Source organism: Coregonus clupeaformis, chromosome 33 (assembly GCF_020615455.1).
Source record: "Coregonus clupeaformis isolate EN_2021a chromosome 33, ASM2061545v1, whole genome shotgun sequence".
Lineage (NCBI taxonomy): Eukaryota > Metazoa > Chordata > Actinopteri > Salmoniformes > Salmonidae > Coregonus > Coregonus clupeaformis.
In genome coordinates, this window is record NC_059224.1 from 31158754 (window position 1) to 31181652 (window position 22899).

General features: G+C 44.0%; 1 protein-coding gene and 1 pseudogene across 1 annotated transcript in view; both read left to right on the forward strand.

Moving 5' to 3' along the window:
* Positions 1-22899, forward strand: part of LOC121549012 (heparan sulfate glucosamine 3-O-sulfotransferase 5) — a 102342-nt gene that overhangs the window by 63337 nt on the left and 16106 nt on the right. The gene's annotated exons all lie outside the window — the stretch shown is intronic.
* LOC121549173 lies at positions 5831-9462 on the forward strand (annotated as a pseudogene).

The following is a 22899-nucleotide window of genomic DNA, read 5'->3' on the forward strand; positions in this document are numbered from 1 at the left end:
AATGGGCTAAAATACCAGCAACAGTGTGTGAAAACCTTGTGAAGACTTACAGAAAACGTTTGACCTGTGTCATTGCCAACAAAGGGTATATAACAAAGTATTGAGAAACTTTTGTTATTGACCAAATACTTATTTTCCACCATAATTTGCAAATAAATTCATAAAAAATCCTACAATATGATTTTCTGGAGAAAAAAAATCTCATTTTGTCTGTCATAGTTGACGTGTACCTATGATGAAAATTACAGGCCTCTCTCATCTTTTTAAGTGGGAGAACTTGCACAATTGGTGGCTGACTAAATACTTTTTTTCCCCACTGTATAACGATAAATAGACTTGAAACTTGTATCTCATTATGGTAAGTGGTGAAATAAGTATAGCCAGTTATAATTGTAATGGCTTAGCAGATAATAACAAAAGAAGAACAATATATACATGGCTCAAAGAGAAGGAATATAATATCAATTGTTTACAGGAAACTAGATGAAGTTGTGTGGAAAAAGGACTGGGGGGGGAATATACTTCTACCAAGGACAAAGAAACTCAAAAGGGGTGATGATATTAATTAACAGTAATTTCGATCCGAATGTGCGAATGTTTTTTCCCCCACTGTATGTAGGCCCTAACAGTTTGTGGGCACCGTTTGTCACCGTTATAGTGCAATTAATGTATTGTTTAGTGTTGTGTTGTGTAGTGGCTTTGCTAGCATGCATCCCCCCCCAAAAAATGGTTTGCCCCACCAAGATGTACATGTAAAAATCGCCACTGCTGCAGATAGTCACCAAAAAGCAGTAGTAGCCTAGCAATATGCAAATTAAGGAGACAAATGAACGGCTCTCTCATCTATACGATTCGGTTCCGTTCACCTAAAAGATCAGTTCAAAAAGAGCCATTCGTTCACGAACAACCCATCACTAGGCTACACTGATGCGTCACTTTAGCATCACTGGCAAGTCTTGACATGGGCTTCGAATCCTAAGAAAATAGAAACAAATGTCATAGTACAGCTATATCGACACTCAATCACTATGGTATTTGTTATTGGTAAATTTACAAACATATATTATGATAAATAGATTTGAAATATACTTCTCCCATGGGCAAAGAAACTCAAAAGGGGTGATGATATTAATTAACAGTAATTTCGATCCAAGTGTGCAAATTGATCCGCAAGGTAGATGGATGATTTTAAATATGTTATTGGACCATAAACAGATATGGCTCATTAACCTTTACGGATCAAAATAATGATGATCCACACTTCTTTGACAATATATATAATAAATTATCAACCCTGCAAGCAATACAAGACTCTATTATTATGGTGGGAGATTATAATACTGTTTTAAATAGCTCAATGGACCGTAAAGGAAATCACACTACAAACTATCACCCTCATGCTCTTAAGGAAATCATGAATGTCATGGATACATTAGAATTAGTAGATATATGGAGGCTTAAATATCCTGACCTAGTGAGATATACATGGCGGAGACTCAATCAAGCTACAGTCGTGGTCAAAAGTTTTGAGAATGACACAAGTATTGGTCTTCACAAAGTTCGCTGCTTCAGTGTTATGAGATATTTTTGTCAGATGTTACTGTGGTATACTGAAGTATAATTACATGCATTCCATAAGTGTCAAAGGCTTTTATTGACAATTACATTAAGTTTATGCAAAGTCAATATTTGCAATGTTGATCCTTCTTTTTAAAACCTCTGCAATCCGCCCTGGCATGCTGTCAACTAACTTTTGGCCCACATTCTGACTGATGGCAGCCCATTCTTGCATAATGAATGTTTGGAGTTTGTCAGAATTAGTGGGTTTTTGTTTGTCCACCCGCCTCTTGAGGATCGACCACGAGTTCTCAATGGGATTAAGGTCTGGGGAGTTTCCTGGCCATGGACCCATAATGTCGATGTTTTGTTCCCCGAGCCACTTAGTTGTCACTTTTGCCTTATGGCAAGATGCTCCATCATGCTGGAAAAGGCATTGGTCGTCACCAAACTGTTCTTGGATGGTTGGGAGAAGTTGCTCTCGGAGGATGTGTTGGTACCATTCTTTATTCATGGCTGTGTTCTTAGGCAAAATTGTGAGTGAGCCCACTCCCTTGGCTGAGAAGCAACTCCACACATGAATAATCTCAGGATGCTTTACTGTTGGCATGACACAGGACTGATGGTAGCACTCACCTTGTCTTCTCCGGACAAGGTGTTATCCGGATGCCCCAAACAATCGGAAAGGGGATTCATCAGAGAAAATGACTTTACCCCAGTCAATCCAGCAGTTCAATCCCTGTACCTTTTGCAGAATATCAGTCCGTCCCTGATGTTTTTCCTGGAGAGAAGTGGCTTCTTTGCTGCCCTTCTTGACACCAGGCCATCCTCCAAAAGTGTTCGCCTCATTGTGTGTGCAGATGCACTCACACCTGCCTGCTGCCATTCCTGAGCAAGCTCTGCACTGGTGGTGCCCCGATCCCGCAGCTGAATCAACTTTAGGAGACGGTCCTGGTGCTTGCTGGACTTTCTTGGGCGCCCTGACGCCTTCTTCACAACAATTGAACCTCTTTCCTTGAAGTTCTTGATGATCCGATAAATGGTTGATTTAGGTGCAATCTTACTAGCAGCAATATCCTTGCCTGTGAAGCCCTTTTTGTGCAAAGCAATGACGACGGCACAAGTTTCCTTGCAGGTAACCATGGTTAACAGAGGAAGAACAATTATTTCAAGCACCACTTCCCTTTTAAAGCGTCCAGTCTGTTATTCTAACTCAATCAGCATGACAGAGTGATCTCCAGCCTTGTCCTCGTCAACACTCTCACCTGTGTTAACGAGAGAATCACTGACATGATGGCAGCTGGTCCTTTTGTGGCAGGGCTGAAATGCAGTGGAAATGTTTTTTGGGGAATAAGTTCATTTTCAGTATATGCAAATTGCCATCATCAAAACTGAGGCAGCAGACTTTGTGAAAATTTGTATTTGTGTCATTCTCAAAACTTTTGACCACTACTGTATTCGTCTTGAATTCTTTCTTCTCTCATTCTCGTTGGCACCAAAAGTTTTAAAAGTGTTGATAGGGGACAGCATGCGGTCGGACCATCATATAATTGGCATATACATTACTCTTACTGAATTTCCACGAGGGCGAGGATGTTGGAACAGATAGATAGCAAGAAAAACTGTAACATAGTGGCTCATAATAAATTAGAGGAAAAATAAAAATAAATGGAGAAACTTATTCAAGAAAGATCAAGTGTAATATATATATATTTTTTAATAAAGCAAACTGGATGGAATATGGGGAAAAATGCAACAAATTCTTTTTTAAATCTTCAACATAGAAATGTTACCAAAAATAATTTACTGAAACTGGTTACAAATGATGGAGTCACCCATGATTCACCAAATTATATTTTGAAGGAGGAAGCAAAGTACTTTAAGGATATGTTTTCGTTTCAGTCGCCTCATCTCCTCTAACTGAAGCTAATTGTAGGGATTTTTTTTCTATTGATAATGTAAAATTAACAGCCATACAGAAAGACTCATGTGAAGGTGAAATTACAGAGGAGGAACTTCTGGATGCAATTAAAAACTTTAAGTCCGGGGAAACTCCAGGGTTGGATAGCATACCAGTCGAGGTATACCAAACCTTTTTTGATATACTCAGAGGACCGTTATTAGCATGTTTTAACCACTCCTATGTAAATGGTAGATTATCAGACACTCAAGAAGAAGGTCTGATTTCATTATTACTGAAACAGGATACAAGTGGGAAATATAAAGATCCAGTCCATTAAAAAAATTGGAGGCCCCTTACACTTCAGTGTTGTGATGCAAAAATTCTAGCAAAATGTATAGCGCATAGAATTAAAAGGGTATTGTCGGACATTATTCATTCTAATCAGACAGGTTTTCTTACATGCATGATACATTGGAGATAATATAAGGCAAGTACTGGAAACAATAGAACACTAATAAAAATCTGGGAAACCAGGCCTGCTCTTCATAGCAGACTTTGAAAAGGCATTTGATAAAGTATGACCAGAGTTTATATATAAATGCCTGGAGCATTTCAGTTTTGGAGAATCTCTAAAAATCATGTATAGTAACACTAGGTGTAAAATAGTAAATAATGGCTATTTCTCAGAAAGTTTTAAACTGTCAAGAGGAGTAAAACAAGGTTGTCCACTATCGGCATATTTATTTATTATGGCCATTGAAATGTTAGCTATTAAAATCAGATCCAACAATAATATCAAGGGATTCGAAATCCAGGGCTTAAAAACAAAGGTGTCATTGTACGCTGATGATTCATGTTTTCTTTTAAATCCACAACTTGAATCCCTCCACAGCCTCATAGAGGATCTAGATACATTTTCTAACCTCTCTGGATTACAACCAAATTATGATAAATTTACTATATTATGTATTGGATCACTAAAAAATTAAAAATGTACATTACCATATAGTTTACCAATAAAATGGTCTGATGGTGATGTGGATATACTCGGAATACATATCCCAAATGAAATAAATGATCTCACTCCAATAAATTTTAATAGAAAGTTAGCAAAAATAGATCAGATTTTGCTGCCATGGAAAGGTAAATACCTGTCTATTTGTGGAAAAATCACCCTGATTTAACTTTTTATTATTATCCCAGTTTACCTATTTGCTTATGGTCTTGCCTACGACTAACTAACCATTTTTTAAATTATATGAGAAAAAATATTCCATTTTATTTGGATCGGCAAGCCAGACAAAATTAAATGGGCCTATTTATATAATGAATATGAATTCTGAGGACAGAAATTATTAAATATTAAAGCATTAGACCTATCATTAAAAGCTTCAGTCATACAAAAGTTATACTTAAATCCGAACTGGTTCTCTAGCAAATTAGTAAGATTGTCTCACCTCATGTTTAAGAATGGTATTTTTCCCTTTATTCAGATTACAACCTGTCACTTTCAGTTATTTTAAAAGGAAATCATCTCCCAAATATCACTATTTCTAAAACAAGCCATAGAAAGTTGGTTGCAATTTCAATTTAATCCTCCAGAAACGACAGAACAAATAATGCAACAAATATTGTGGTTAAACTCAAATATACTAATTGATAAAAATCCAGTATTTTTTGAAAAAAAATGTTTAAAATAGGTATAATCTTCGTAAATGATATCATAGGTAGGACTGGTGCAGTTATGTCGCACATGCAGCTAAAAAAAACATATGGAAATGTCTGCTCTACCCAAAATTACAACCAAATAATTGCAGCATTACCGCAAAAATGGAAGAGGAAAGTGGAAGGGGGAAAAAGTAAGGAACTTCTCTTTCGGCCCTGCATTAAAGAACATAATTGGTTAAAGGAAATTGTGATAAATAAAAATGTATACCAGTTTCATTTAAGGACCAAAGTATTGACAGCCGTCCCATATTGTTATAGTGTGGACACTATATAAATAATTACATTGAATATGTGTTGTACTTACATGCAGTATAGTATGATTGTTATTCATGTGTGCATGGTTATTGGCATTGACCGTGACCTTTCCCCTTTGATGATGTCATCACCAAGAGTCAGATCTGTACAATGTGATTCTACCACAGGTTGAGTGGGCTGTATCGTTCTGCTGTTTTTGTAGTGTTTGTACATGGCTGTACACCTTTTATTTATTGGGTTGAAAGTAAAGGAAAGTAATATTGAAATGCGTGTGGGCATTCCTTGTCAAGTTACTACATCTTTTTGGCGACGAGGATAAAACTTGTACAGGGCGATGTGTTAGCGAGCTAAGAAACAGTGGAGGTAGTCAGTTAACTAGCTAGCTTAATGAACGACAGAGAGCAGCCGCCGCTGGAGGGAAATGCCAACGGGGACAATCAGCAGCAAGTGAAAATTGCTATTGAGGATCAAGGACAAGTTGGCATTATAATGGCAATGTTTGGGACTATCACTGAGTTTGTGGCAGAGAACGAGGACTGGACGGAATATGTGGAAAGGTTAGGACACTTTTTCTTGGCAAATTGAATCACAGATGAGGCTAAACAGCGCTCTATTCTCTTGAGTGTGTGTGGGTCTAAAACCTACAAGCTAATGAGGAATTTGGCTACACCACAGAGACCGGGAGAAATTCCTTTTGGGGATCTAGTTGCTCTCGTTCAGACTCACCACAATCCAAAGCCTTCAATGATTGTCCAGAGGTTCAAGTTTAACTGCCATTTTCGGAAAACAGGTCAGTCTGTTGCTAACTTTGTTGCTGAATTACGTGTACTCTCTGAACATTGTGAGTTTGGGGCTATGTTAGAGGACATGCTCCGTGACAGATTAGTCTGTGTCATTAATGAGGACAGCATACAGCGCTGGTTGCTGGGGGAAGCCACACTGACTTTCAAGAGAGCATTGGAACTATCTCAAGGGATGGAGATGGCCGCTAGTAATGCGAAAAATATTCAAAAGGCCAACAGTGGAAGTTGTGCAGTGCATCAGTTGACAAAAGAGGTGGCAGGAAAAAGGGGAAAAGCTATGGAATGTTTCACATGTGGAGGAACACATTATGCAAACTGTAAGTTCATGGATACTGTCTGTCACAATTGCAACAAAAAGGGACATTTAGCTAAAAAATGCAGGGGTCCTAGGAGCAAGCCAGAGGGTGGGCGGACTGGGCTGGGCAAGTTCACAGCACCGAAGCCGCAGTCAGCAGCGCACCACCTAGAGAGCACAGAGGAGGAGGAAGAGCATTGTTCCCTCAACATGTTTAATGTGAGTGAGCCGCGCGCATAGCCTATCTATGCTACAGTGGAGGTAGATGGAAAGCAGATGAGAATGGAGGTTGACACGGGGGCCTCTGCCTCTGTCATAAGTGAGGAGACCTACAAACAAATGTGGGGCTCAAAACAGGCTTCTGCCCTCACACCGGCAGGGATCAGACTGCGTACGTACACCAGGGAGACCATACCATTGCTGGGGGCTCTAGAGGTGGACATTGCATACAACAGCCAGGAAGCGAGAGCACGGCTCCTGGTGGTGAAAGGGAATGGGCCTAGTTTACTAGGGCGTGACTGGCTAAACAAAACACAACTGAACTGGGTGAGATAAAACACACCCGAGTGACTGAGGATGTCATTCAAAAGTACCCTGAGATTTTCAAAGATGAACTGGGCCCACTGCCGGGCACTGCAGTTAAGCTGTTCGTGGATGCTCAGGCCGAGCCTTGCTTTTTCAAGACCAGGAGAGTGCCTTACGCCATGAAAAAGAAAGTGGAAGATGAGTTGGAGCGGCTGCAGGAAACAAACATCATTACTCCCATTCAGTTCTCCCGCTGGGCAGCTCCAATCGTTCCCGTTCTGAAAAGTGACGGCACGTGCGTATATGTGGGGACTACAAACTCACCATCAACAGGGCCTCTAAGCTAGACACTTACCCGCTGCCACGGGTGGAGGACCTCTTCGCGACGCTTGCAGGAGGCAAGATGTTCTCAAAGCTTGACATGAGTCACGCCTACCAACAGCTCCTCCTGGATGAGGACTCAAAAGAGTATGTCACAGTCAATATGCACAAAGGCTTTTTCAGGTACAACCGCTTGGTTTTCCGAGTGGCGTCCAGCCCAGCCATTTTCCAGAGGACAATGGTCAATCTGCTGCAGGGGATCCCTCATGTAGCAGTGTACCTGGACGACATCCTGGTTACAGGGGAGACGGAGGCAGGGCTGCGCCTGAAGCGTAGCAAGTGCACATTCCAAGCACAGAGTGTGACATACCTAGGTCACAAGATCACAGCGCAGGGTCTGTGTCCTGTGGAGGACAAAGTCAGGGCAATCAACGATGCTCCAAACCCCAAGATTGTGTCCAAGCTCAGGTCGTTCCTGGGCATGGTGAACTACTATGGTAAGTTCCTCCCTGAGCTGTCAACAGTGTTGGCTCCACTTTATCAGCTGCTCCACAAAGACTGTAAATGGAAGTGGGGGCCAGCACAAGAGAAAGCTTTCAAGGAAGTGAAAGCACTACTACAATCAGCACAACTTCTGGTTCATTTTGACCAAGACAAAGAGATCATCCTGTCATGTGACACATCGCCCTATGGCGTCGGGGCAATACTCTCTCATCAGATGGAGGACGGTTTAGAGAAACCCATTGGATTCGCATCACGTACGCTGACGAGTGCTGAGAAGGGTTATTCACAGTTAGACAAGGAAGGCCATAGTCTTTGCTGTGAAACGCTTTCATCAGTACCTCTACGGTCGTCATTTCACCATATGCACTGACCACAAACCACTGATGAGCCTTTTCAGTGAATCAAGATGCATTCCTCCCATGGCTTCAGCAAGGATACAGCGCTGGGCCCTCACACTGTCAGCTTACCAGTACACTATAGTGTATATAGCGGGGAAGGACAATGCAAATCTTACATCTGGTGGCCTAACATGGATCAGAATGTAGAAAACAAAGTTAAATCATGTTCTGAGTGTCAGAGTAACCAGAAGATGGCGCTGCCCGCGCCACTACATCTGTGGGAGTGGCTGACCGCCCATGGTCCAGGCTGCACATAGACTTTGCAGGCCCTTTCATGGGTCACATGTTACTTGTGATGGTGGACGCGCACTCCAAGTGGCTGGAGGCTCACATCATGAGCAACATCACAGCGACCACAACCATCGAAAAGTTTCGGCAGGTGTTTGCAACCCATGGTCTGCCTGACTCTCTTGTGTCCGACAACGCAACAACGTTTACCTGTGACTTGTTCCAAGAATTCATGCGGAGAAACGGGATTCGCCATGTCCGCAGCGCTCCGTTTTACCCGGCCTCAAACGGCTTAGGGGAGCGGGCTGTGCAGACACTAAAATAGGGGCTCAAAAGGATGACTGGGGGAACCATCACAACTAAGCTCTCTCGGTTCTTGTTCCAGTACCGCATCATGACACAAACAACAACAGGACAGGCTCCAGCGGAAATTATAATGGGCAGAAAGCCAAAAGCTCACCTGGATCTACTGCGTCTGGACATCAAAGCACGAGTGGAAAAGAGAGACATGACCACCACGCGAGGGAGAGACAGTTAAAACCCAATGACACTGTCTACATCCGCAACTTCACAAGCAGCCAACGCTGGTTGCCAGGTATCATTCTGAGTCAGAGTGGTCCCGTCTCCTTTGTGGTCAATCTGACTGATGGTCGAGTCATGCGCAGGACCACCTCCACCTGCGCTATGACAAAGACAAGACCATGTTTTCAGACGGAACAGCAGTGGGTGGTAGTATACAAGTTCAAACCACACAGGAAACAGTATCTGAGGAACAGGGGCATTCAGTGGTTCCAGCAGAGGGTAATGGACATTCTCTCACAAACACCCAACCCGCTCCTGTGCCCTCAGACCCAGCTCCACTGGGACACGCCTTACCTGTGTCTCGTGGCACACCAGGAGTACTGCGCAGATCACAGCGTAGTCACAAGCCTCCTGAAAGACTAACTCTGTAGTTGAGACTGAGAGACTCGTGGTGTTAGTGTTTGTTTGGAGCAGCAGAACTAGTTGCAAAGAAATAAGGACTGTCATTTTTTTTGTTTTGTTTACATTTACAGTAACACCAGCAGAAGTTCTACAGTGTTGTAAAGTAAAGAAAAGAAAACACTGATGTGGTTTACTTGTTAACCTTATGTTTTCCTTACGGGGGGGTTTAAATTGAGGGGGGAGAAGTGTTATAGTGTGGACACTATATAAATAATTACATTGAATATGTGTTGTACTTACCTGCAGTATAGTATGATTGCTATTCATGTGTGCATGGTTATTGGCATTGACCGTGACCTTTCCCCTTTGATGATGTCATCACCAAGAGTCAGATCTGTACAATGTGATTCTACCACAGGTTGAGTGGGCTGTATCGTTCTGCTGTTTTTGTACCGTTTGTACATGGCTGTACACCTTTTCTTTATTGGGTTGAAAGTAATATTGAAATGCGTGTGGGCATTCCTTGTCAAGTTACTACACATAGATTGCAAAATAGTTGGGAAGAGATTTTTGACGTACCGATTCCATGGCACAGTGTTTATGAACTGATACGGAAAACGACACCGGATTCAAAACTTAGAATTTTTCAATTTAAATTATTATACAAAATTCTTGCTACCAATAGAATGTTATTTATATAGGGGATACAATCTTCCCAGCTCTACAGATTTTGCTGTGAAGATACAGAATCATTAGATCATTTGTTTTGGTACCGTCCATTTGTAGCTTGTTTTTGGTCACCAGTCCAGGAATGGCTGAAGGATTGCAATATTTACCTGGAGCTAATCCTGCAGATCTACCCCCCAAAAAATAAACAAATAAATAAATAAATAAAGATATTTGGTTTACTTGTCCCAATGCGATACAACGTAGTTATATTTCCATGGTATGATTTATGAATAGCAAAGGGATATAGGAGATTTACTTTATTGAATCAGTTAGACACCTTTTATAAACTAGTCAACACTTGCTGACAGTTAGGTTGTCAATCAAAGCACAGTAAATAGCCTATGCGCCCGACTCCGTTGCTGACTGTATAGGCCTATGAAACACTCGAAATAAAATAAATGAATGTGCCACAAAACACTAATTAAGTGGATTTCACCTCATCGTTACCACTTACATAACATGGGACGTGGAAATTCATTCACAGGAGACGATGAAGAAGCATCATGCTCTCCCTTATTCGTGAAAATAAATTTGACTGCAGCCAACTACAGCATACAAAAATAACACCGGAATTGAGAGGCAGGACAGACAGCAGACTGTCAAACCAGCAGTGTTTCCCTGTCATCAGGCCCTATCGTACCTCCTTGCCCATCCAAATAAAATATTGAAATATTGATCATTTATTTGACCGAGACATGCGCCGACAGAAAGAGTCGCTAGAACACGATGAGACAAGGACATCCCGGCCTGCCAAACCCTCCCCTAACCTGGACGACGCTGGGCCTCCCGGTCACAGCCGGCTGTGACACAGCCTGGGATCAAACCTTAGCACCACGGCGCATTTTGGAGCTGCCTTACTCAAGAAAGCAAAAAATAGACCATTTTTGTATGCGGCTTTATTAACTCAATGATATATTTATTTTTTACATTGTTTGCAAACTGATATGTGACATGTATTAATACCAAAATAACATGCAAAACAGGCACCAAAAAAATTAATATATAATACAAATCTTTAGCTAAACAGGTGGGGCTCAAAACAGGGCAATCTGCAAGATTATCAAGTGTTTGCTGACTGGAACTGTACCTCGAAACACGCACGCACACGTGCCTGAATGCACACTCATGCAGGCATATCCCCTATTAGATCCTGCCAACAAAAAAGCCCTCTAGTATAAACTTGTGCCAGCGTGCTTTGTCTAGATGACGTATCTGCCTAGGAATCATGCAAGCACGACACTGTTCTACAGAACTAAGATCGTCTCCCCTGGATACCTGGATTAAGTTGTTTCCACTTGACAGCCTCTGCTTCAGCAGTGGCTGCCCAGTCTCCTAGCTTGCTATAGTAGTGGAAGGCAGAGCAGAGCCCAGTACATCCAAGGAAAAGCATGTAGCGGTAATGGAACTGAATCGGGGGTTGACGCAGCAGCAGTAGCTACCCTGGGGAGGTTGTGATTGTGCAGCACTGCTCATCTGGTGGTGCACCAGACAGACATCATCCTGCCGATGGCCGGGCGCTTTGCTTTACTGAGCACAGACTCAGCACGCAGCCAGCGTGGCACAGCCAGGCCTCAACCCCACCAGATGGAGAGGAGAGGGGGTATGGGCTAGTTGGATGTAAAGACCGTAGACTCTCCTCTTTGAGGAGGGGGGTTGGGGGGCACATCTGTTGGGGGAGTCAGCTGCTCCAGAGCCCTCTCTCTTAGCAGGTGTTTGTGTTTGATGTGGCCCAGGTTCCCCCCTGAGGTAGAGAGGCAGCCAGAGGAACATGCGCCCCCCCCCACACACACAAAGATATAACAGGCCTTCTTCTATTAGTGTACCTAACTACAAAGGTAAAACAGGCCTTCATACCTAATCTAGTTAGTTGTCAGTGTCCATAATGATGCAGGCTATCTAGTTACAATACATCAAGGGAAAACATGGTTGATGCGAATGCAGGTGGCTGTAGTTTGCCGAGATTTGTAAATGCAAACAGCCATCTTTAATTGGAGGTGTGGTGCTCTCCTGTGCCTCGTTTGTAAATGGCATCTCATTCCCCTGTGGGATAGGCTAAGTCACAGGAATAGAACGAGACAATCCATTGTCTTACCTCAGATAGTGCAACGACTCTAATCTCAGTTGAGGGACGAGCGTCCGTAGGGGTAACGCCACATCTCGGATAACAATGAGAGAGACTGCATTTTAATGTTTCATTTGATATCTACCGTTTACATCTATAGACAAAATCAGGATGTGTACACGTCTCTTTATAATATTGTGCACATAAGGTGTATTTCATCAGGGTCTGGGATCTATAGTGTCATTCATATCACATCTTCAGAAGGCGTGGGGAGATACAATGCAGAGATGGAGTGTAAATGCCACACTATACTGACTTTGCCTTGAGGGGAGAAGGCATATACCTTGGTATCTCTCTCCCGCTCTGTTTCCAGGCTGTGAGTTTATTGCATCGGGGTTCTGTCTTATTTGTTGCTTCAAGGTCGCACCATAGTCAGCAGTAAAGTAGATATTGTCTTTTGAGTTCAGTGCAGTGATGCTGTTTATTATTTAATCCCACTGCTTCATTCCTTCCCTCATGTCTGGCCTTCATATGGGATATTCTAAAGGGATAGAATACACTCAGAGGAACTTCTACCAATTAGTGTCTTTATTATTGGTTAAGTCTCATAATAGCTTTGCATACCTGTATTGTGCAATATTTGCCCATTATTATTTTCAAAATGATTTAAGCTCTGTCAAGGTGTTGGATCATGACTACATAGCAATTTTCAAGTCTTGCCTTAGATTTTCAAGCAGATTTAAATAAATACTGTAACTTCGCCACTTAGGAACATTCATTGTCTTCTTGGTAAGCAACTCCAGTGTATATTTGGCTTTGTTGTAGGTTATTGTCCTGCTGAAAGGCAAATTCCTCTCCCAGTGTCTGGTGTAAAGCAGACTGAAGCAGGTTTTCCTCTAGGACTATACCTGTGCTTAGCTCCATCCCGTTTCTTTTCATCCTGAAAAACTCCCCAGTCTTTGCCGATGTCAACCATACCCATATCATGATGCAGCCACCACCATGCTTGAAAATAAGGAGTCAGTTACTCAGTGATGTGTTGTGTTGGATTTGCCCCAAACATAAGGCTTTGCATTTAGCCCAAAAAGTGTATTCCTTTGCTGTGTTTTTTTGCAGTATTACTTTAGTGCCTTGTTGCGTACATACGCATGTTTTTGAATATTTTTATTCCGTTTATTTTGTGTTCTTCTTTTCACTCTGTCATTTAAGTCATTATTGTGGAGTCACTACAATGTTGTTGATGTCATTGAACTCTGTAGCTGTTTAAAAATAACCAATGGCCTCATGGTGACATCCCTAAGCAGTTTCCTTCCTGTCCTGCAGCTCAGTTCAGGAGGACGACTGCATCTTTGATGTCTGGGTAGTTTAATACATCATCCACAGCATAATTATTAACTTGACCATGCTTAAAGATATATTCAATGTCTTATTTGTTATTGCTACCAATCTACCAATTACTGCCCTTTATGAGGCTTCCGAAAAGCTCCCTGCTCTTTGTAGTTGAATCTGTGCTTGAAATGTAATACTTGACTGAGGGACCTTACAGATGTTGTATGTAAGGGGGACAGAGGAAGGGGAAGTCATTCAAAAGGCATGTCAACCCCTATTATTTCACACAGAGTGAGTCCATGTAACTTATTATGGGATTTGTTTAGCCAAAGTTTACTTCTGAACTAATCTATGCTTGCCTAAACAAAGGGGGTGAATACTTGTGCAACAATGGTTTTCACAGACTAAGTAAAATGATACAAATTACTTTTCTAATGATGCGCGCCCCTCAAATATAACAACAGCCTGAGCGCACTAGACTTGAAACAACGATACAGATGTAACCACGTGCCATATAACGTATTATCTGCAACACACTATTACAGCTTATTGTGAAATTGACACAAATTACTTATTAGTGAAAGGCACACAAAACAATTCACTTTTTGTGTGTATTACACAATTTCCATCACAATGCATTTCGTGTGTATTACATGATCTTCTTTCTTCATAACGCATTCGTGTACATTACACAAATTCCAATTTGTTGTGGCTAACATTAGCTAGGCTAGCTAGGTGGCTAACATTTGCTAGGCTAGGGGTTAGGGTTAGGGTTAGGTAACATGCTAGCTAACATGCTAGCTAATCTATGCTTGCCTAAACAAAGGGGGACAATGGTTTTCACAGACTAAGTAAAATGATACAAATTACTTTGCTAATGATGCGCGCCCCTCAAATATAACAACAGCCTGAGCGCACTAGACTTGAAACAACGATACAGATGTAACCACGTGCCATATAACGTATTATCTGCAACACACTATTACAGCTTAGTTAAAGGGTTAAGGTTAGGGTTAACGTTAGAGTTAGGAGTTAGGTTAAAGGGTTAAGGTTAGGAAGGGTTAGCTAACATGCTAATTAGTTGCAAAGTGGCTAAAAAGTAGTAAGTAGTTGCAAAGTTGCTAATGAGCTAAAATGCTAAAGTTGTCCGTGATGAGATTCGAACACGCAACTTTTGGATTGCTAGATGTTCACATTATACGCCCACCCGTCCTCCCCGACCAACCTCCCTCTTATCGTTTCTGTCTTAAGTAACCTACTGTCTTTATCTGTGATTGGAATTCACTGTATACAAAATCGTGTATTGCACACAAAAATATATACTATTTTGTGTGCCAGTCACAAATTTTCAATAAGCAAATCGAGTCTATTTCACAATAATCTGTGATACTGGGTTGATTATCTGACCGGCACTAGGGCTCCCAAGTCAAAATCCCATGTGCATTCCACAGGTCACGTTTTAAGTGAGTGTTCATAAAAATAATCAAGATTAGAAAAAGCTTTACGGCACACCTGAGTTCCTCAAGTCACACCACTGGCGTAGTCAGTCAATCTGAAGAGCACTTATTTTGCACAATGATGTGATTATACACTGAGTGTACAAACCATTAGGAACACCTTCCTAATATTGAGTTGCACCCCTTTTGCCCTCAGAACAGCCTCAGTTGGCTGGATGTCCTTTGGTTGGTGGACCATTCTTTATATACACGGGAAACTGTTGAGCATGAAAAACCCAACAGCATTGCAGTTCTTGACACTCAAACCGGTGCGCCTGGCACCTACTACCATACCCCGTTCAAAGGCACTTCAATATTTTGTCTTGTCCATTCACCCTCTGAATGGCACACATACACAATCCATGTCTCAGTTGTCTCAAGGCTTAAAAATCATTCTTTAACCTGTCTCCTACCCTTCATCTACACTGATTGAAGTGGATTTAACAAGTGACATCAATAAGGGATCATAGCTTTCACCTGGATTCACCTGGACATTCTATGTCATGGAAAGAGCAAGTGTTCCTAATGTTTTGTACACTGTATAATTCTGATATTAGCTTTCCATTGTGTGTCTGTGTCTTTACAGTATGTAGTCTCCCGAGTGGCGCAGTGGTCTAAGGCTGTGCCACTAGAGATCCTGGTTCGAATCCAGGCTCTGTCGTAGCCGACCGGGAGACCCATGGGGCGGCGCACAATTGGCCCAGCATCGTCCAGGGTACGGGAGGGAATGGCCGGCAGGGATGTAGCTCAGTTGGTAGAGCATGGCGTTTGCAACGCCAGGGTTGTGGGTTCGATTTCCACGGGGGGCCAGTATGAAAAAAATAAATGTATGTACTCACTAACTGTAAGTTGCTCTGGATAAGAGTGTCTGCTAAATGACTAAAATGTAAATGTAGACAAAGCAGCCATAAACATCTTATTTTGATCTGTAAATCATAATATCCCAGTGTTTATGGTTTCTCTGGTGTCTCTCTTTCCCCCGTAGGACGTGATCGTTCTCTAACTTTTGTGTCCGTCACATGCAGTTGGAGTGTGAGGAGTGGGATCCTCTCTAAGGACGCGAACAGCACTTTTAAGTTGACTTTGATGTTGAGATGAGCGCCCTGACAGAATGCAGCACTGAGTAGACATACAGTATAGGGTCTTTCACCGTCATTCACTGTCAGTGCTGTATGGGCTTCAGAGCTGACACACTGGATGGGGTGAGTGAGTGAGTGAGAGTGAGAGAGAGAGAGAGACACACAGAGACACAGAGGCACAGAGAGAGACAGAGAGCATGTCTACTCTGTGGACAGTGAGAGGTGGTGGATGGGCTGGCGGCAGCCAGGGGCAGACAGACACGCTGGTGCCAGAGGAGAGTTCAGGACAAAGGCACTGCAGCATGCTGGTAATAAATAAAGTAGGTGTAATGTCACAAAATGGACAAATGGCTTAGAGGGGCTGATGTAAGGACGGGATGGAGGTTGGTTGCAGACAGAACAGCAGAATCATTCCCTGGTGCATAAGCATACAGATCAATACAGATAATATGAATACAAATTATAATAAACCCCCCCCATCTCTTCCATCCCTCCACGTTGTCCTCAGATGACATTACTGGGCATTAGGGGGAATAATGGTGCCTCAGTCTGTCTCCATTAAAACTTCAATGGAATTTTTTCATTAACAAACAGACACTTAAAAATGTGAGAGAATGCAATCAAGTTTTTACATGAATGTGTACCGAATCAGATGAATAGGATTGGAATTTGTTTGGCCTATATCACTAGTGGTCCTCTGTAGCTCAGCTGGTAGAGCACGGCGCTTGTAACGCCAAGGTAGTGGGTTCGATCCCCGGGACCACCCATACACAAAAATGTATGCACGCATGACTGGATAAAAGCGTCTGCTAAATGGCATATTATTTTTTATTTTATTATTACTAGTCTTTTTCACCAGTTCATAGTAGCCGTCTGTCTACTGCACAATACCAGTCATCTGTCCACTATGGAAGAACGACATTACTATGTCTGGGTCAAGTAGACTGTGTCATTTCTAATGGTAGTTGCTCGGCTGCTCGGCTCTTGTCAGCAGTAGTGCCACAAATAAATGGTGTGAGGTAAATCACCCAACTCAATGTAATCGTCCCAAAAGTAAGTGGATTTGTAGTCTAATATTCAGCTGTCACATTACATGAGCGTAACTCAAGATGGGACATGATTCAGAATATAATATACCAATTTGCTGCATGCCTCATGGGCATGAACAATGACTCGTTTGAGGAAAAATGTACCTACTGGAAATAGTTCCCCATATCACTTCTCTGTGTGGACCATTACCATTTCTTAATGTTCCACTCCATCCCATAGACATTCTGTTCCCCCATTTAATTCTGTTGAGTTAGAAGGCTGTGGAGATAAGGGAGTAGGTAGTCATAGGCTATATATTTCCAAATGGATGATTTGAAATGGAGAAAATGGTATTGGTCTGACATGTTTGGATCTGGGACAATGCGTCTCTGTAGACAGTTCCTATGGCTTCCATGTGATGTGACACTCCACAGCTGCTGACTACTGCTGCGACTGTGGGTCAGAAGAGGCTGGTGGGAGGAGCTATAGGAGGACAGGCTCATTGTAAAGGCTGGAATGGAATCAATGGAACGGATTCAACCCTGTTGTTTGCATGTGTTTGGTACCATTCTATTGGTTCAATTCCAGCCATTCCAATGAGCCCGGGGGGGTGGGGCAGGACCAGAGAGGGGTTGGGAGAGGGATGGTTCTGGGGTCTCCCCGACGCTGGCTTGTCTAATAAAGGCCCACTCAGGTGTTCTACTATGAGCTCACAGACAGCCATGGAACTCCACTGAGACCAACTGCAGTACTGATCTATTTCTGGAACACTACCACAGCGTGATGTTCTGAGAAATAAAACAGCAGCGTAACAGAGTACACATAATGAGCAGAACATAGCAGGCACCTTAATAAGTCAACAAGATTATATGCAGTATCCATGTCTATAAGCACATGCTACAGTAACGAATATGAGGGCTTTTTCATTCATAGGATGCAATAGGCTATATGGAAATTATTGTTATTATCAATCCTGTGGATATCAAACATTTTACCCTGTTCAAATGTGCTTGGGGAAATATCATGTAAGCTTCTCCATACTATTTACAATTGTAGAGGACAAATTGTGGTAATAACATATAATAGGCCTAATTTAAAGCCTGCGGTATGGTATGTTGTTCTTCAGAACTCATGTCAGTCAAAATAAATGTGAGAAACAAATAGTCTGCTCAATCTTGCATGCTTTCTCAAACAGCTGTAACTGTATATGCATTCATAAATCAGGTCCTTTGTTGAGTTGGGCTCTGGGATGTAACAACCGTTGAGCATCTAAGCTTATGGTTGATTGTGGAGGAAAGGGGTTGAGTGTGTAAGAGTGTGTGTGTGTGTGTATCCCACATCTGTTGCAAGGGGGTAAGGATGTTAGGGAGAACATAGGATGAACCACAAAAGTTTGCTAAAATAATAATTGCTAGACAAAAATGTAATGTAATACAATGGAAATCCGGGTTATAGGTAACAATCCGACGCATGAACTGCCGACATTATTACGCATATTAATTGATAATGATGGAAATTAAGATATGCAAGATATTTGAATAGATATATATTTTAAATAGCTATATAAATATTGAGATGCGAGCATTGGAAATGCTTTTGGCGGTTGACGTGCTGTTTTCGAAGGATGGGTCCTGGCCTCTCGGGGGGCCTAGGGATCCGGGGGGACAGGGGTGGTATGCCGATCACTGGGATGACAACCCAACTTGGGATGGGGAGGGGCTTTAGCGGGGGGAATAGTGGAAAACAATTGGAGGGTTACTTAGTAGCAATACAAATATCATGGTCCAGCTATATGGACACTCAATCACTACGGTATTTTTTATTGGTAAATTTACAAACATATACAGTGGGTGAAAAAAGTATTTAGTCAGCCATCAATTGTGCAAGTTCTCCCACTTAAAAAGATGAGAGAGGCCTGTAATTTTCATCATAGGTACACGTCAACTATGACAGACAAAATGAGGAAAAAAAATCCAGAAAATCACATTGTAGGATATTTAATGAATTTATTTGCAAATTATGGTGGAAAATAAGTATTTGGTCAATAACAAAAGTTTCTCAATACTTTGTTATATACCCTTTGTGTCATGAGCACTCTCTCTCCCTGGTAGCAACATTAATTGCATTCAATTATCTTCCACTCTGCTCACCTCCCTCTCTCTACTCAGCCTAACTAGCTCCACCTGCCCTGCTCTGCTCTTGTTACCTGGCCAGCTGCACTGCATTTCCCACTCACCATCCTCACCTTGCCTCACTCTGTTCTAATTACTCTGCCAGCTGAACTGCATTTCCCCACTACCTCTCCCAGTATATCAAGCCCTGGTTTTCAGCCAAGCCCTGTCAGATCGTCTTCAAACCCGGACCAGTAACCTGCCTGTCTGCGCTCTGACTCCTGTTTGTGATACCGATCCTTTCTTGACTGCCTCCTTGTTCTACTGCCCCGTCTATCCCAACCTGCCTTCTGGACCTCGACTACTCTCCGATCTTCAGCCCCTCCGGTAACTCTGTTTCTGCCTTCTGTCTCTCACCACGATATTTGCCCAGCCCTGATCTGTACTTCTGCCTGCCATTCATATTGCTGTTGTGTGTGTGTGTGTTCCCCCAGGTCTCCGACCACCAGATGAGCGTGCCCAGACGTTTCACCACCCTCAGCCCGATACGCCGCTCCATCACTGGGGAACACACACACTAAGCACTTGGACTGGACACCCCGGACATTTGGTGACCCCCGGAGCACAGGTACCCACAGGAGGACCCTGAAAGACCCCTGACACCCCTGGGACTCCTCTTCCCGCCTGTAACCTTGAATAAAGAACTCTGAATTTGAACTTGCGCTCTTGGGTCCTCTTCTGTTCGTGACAGAACGATCTGACCATCATGGACCCAGCGCACTCCCTGACCACGATGGAGGAAGAGCCAGAGAGGACTGCCCTACAGCGACTGGAACGCTCTGAGGGGAGACATAAATCGGATGGCTGGCGACATCGCTTCCCTTCTCCAGCTATTCAACCAGCAGCAACAACAGTTCCAACTGCAGCAACAACAGCTAGCCCAAGCCCTGCAACTACTCTCAAGCCCGGCTACTCCACCTGCACCCCCCTGGTCCTTTTGTTCCTGTACCACCGATACTCCTTCATCCCTCCGCTGGAGGTCCCAATGCTGCAGGCCCGGCAGTGCTGCCACCAGATCCCCACGCTCCTGAACCAAGGATTGGGAACCCGGAACGCTTTGATGGCAACCAGAAGCAAGTAAGACCATTCTTGAGCAGCTGCCGAATCCAGTTTGCACTACAGCCCAGGACTTTCTCAACAGAGGGAGCCAAGGTGGGGTATGTCATCACACATCTCACCGGTCGAGCTCGGTTGTGGGGAACGGGCGGAATTCGACCGGCAAACCCCAGCCTGTGCCTCCTTCAGTGCCTTTGAGGAGGAGATGTTAAAGGTCTTTGACCTAGGCTCGCCAACAGCCGAGCGTCACAAGCTCTGCTCACCATCCGTCAGGGCAATCGGACAGTGGCAGACTTCTCCATTGACTTTCGTACCCTGGCCAGTCAAAGCTCGTTTAACCCAGAGGCACTGGTGCAAGCCTTCCTCCATAGCCTGGCGGACTATATCAAGGACGAGCTTGTTTCCCATGACCCGCCCTCAACGCTTGATGCCGCCATTGACCTTGCCGTTCGCATTGACCGCCGTATACAGACCCGGAGGAGGGAGAAGGGCCGTCTCAGTCAACCTGCCATCCGTACTCGGTCGATACCGCTTCTGTCCAGCCCCTGCCTGTCAAGTCCCATAGCCAACTCAATCAGCCTGAGCCCATGGAGATTGGCCGTGCCTCTCTGACTCCCCGAGGAGCGTCGGGCGCCGTCTAAGCTCCAACCTTTGCCTCTACTGTGGTGGCGAGAATCACCGTGTCGCTACTTGTCCGGCAAAAGCCGCAGCTCACCAGGTGTAGGGGAGATCCGGGTGAGCTCAACAAGCCTTCAGTCTCCCTCCATCCGAAAGACCCTGCTTCATCTCCGCCTTCAGCTTTCTGACAAGACTCATACATTGGCCGCCCTTGTGGATTCCGGAGCCGAAGCAAACATCATGGACCCTGAGCTTGCACAGCAACTGGGCGTGAACCATCATCAACTGACACAACCCATTCCTGCACGAGCCCTGGATGGGCATCATCTTGGCACTGTCACTCATATCTCCGCCCCTGTGACAATCCTGCTGTCAGGAAACCACCAGGAGTCCATCCAGTTTCACCTCCTACACTCACCTGGCCAACCACTCATTCTTGGATACCCGTGGCTCCGTCAGCACAACCCCCACATCGACTGGGAGACAGGAACAGTCCGTGAGTGGGGAAGGAGTTGTCACCAGACCTGTTTAAGGGGGGCCACCCTGCCCGTTCACCGGGGAAGGATCTAGCGCTACCTCCGACATATCCAATGTTCCGGCCTGTTACCACAGCCTGAAAGAGGTGTTCAACAAATCCAAGGCGACATCTCTACCCCCCACACAGACCCTATGACTGCGCGATTGATCTCCTGCCTGGCACAGCACCTCCCAAGGGTCGTCTGTATTCACTGTCAGCCCCGGAAAGAAAGGCCATGGAGGACTACATTAATGACTCTCTTGCCTCCGGGATAATTAGACCGTCGTCTTCCCCCGCAGGAGCGGGATTCTTCTTTGTCGGCAAGAAGGACGGTTCTCTTCGTCCATGCATAGATTACCGGGGTCTGAACGACATCACGGTTAAGAATCGCTACCCACTGCCCTTACTTTCGTCTGCCTTCGAACTGCTGCAGGGAGCCACTGTATTCACTAAGCTGGACCTTCGCAATGCCTACCATCTGGTGCGGATGAGGGAGGGAGACGAATGGAAGACAGCGTTCAACACACCTACCGGCCACTATGAATATCTCGTCATGCCCTTCGGCCTCACCAATGCCCCAGCAGTTTTTCAAGCCCTAGTGAATGATATCCTCAGGGACATGCTAAATACGTTCGTATTTGTGTACCTTGACGATATTTGAATATTCTCAAAGACTCTGTCAGAACACACGCACCACGTCCGGTTGGTCCTGCGCCGCCTGCTGGAGAACTCTCTTTTCGTGAAGGCAGAGAAGTGCGAGTTCCATGCCAAGACCGTTTCATTCCTGGGGTATGTGGTGACCGAGGGCAGCATTCAGATGGATCTCACGAAGGTGTCGGCTGTCACTTCCTGGCCAGTTCCTGAGTCTCGGAAGAAGTTGCAACAGTTCCTGGGCTTTGCCAACTTTTATAGGAGATTCATCAGAAACTATAGCACAGTGGCTGCACCCCTCACGGCGCTAACCAGCACTAAACAACCGTACCAATGGACATCAGCTGCTGATAAGGCCTTCAATATCCTCAAGACATGTTTCACTTCTGCTCCCATCCTCCAGATGCCAGATGCAGCAAGGCAGTTTGTGGTGGAGGTAGATGCTTCGGACGTGGGAGTGGGTGCAGTGCTTTCTCAAAGAGCAGCTGAGGATGGCAAGATGCACCCCTGTGCCTTCTACTCCCGTCGGCTAACCCCTGCCGAATGCAACTACGACATTGGGAACCGCGAGCTGTTGGCTGTCAAGCTCGCCCTTGAAGAATGGCGGCACTGGTTAGAGGGGTCAAAGGAACCATTCGTAGTGTGGACAGACCACAAGAACCTGGAGTATATCCAAACAGCCAGGAGGCTGAACTCCCGTCAACAGCGGTGGTCTCTGTTC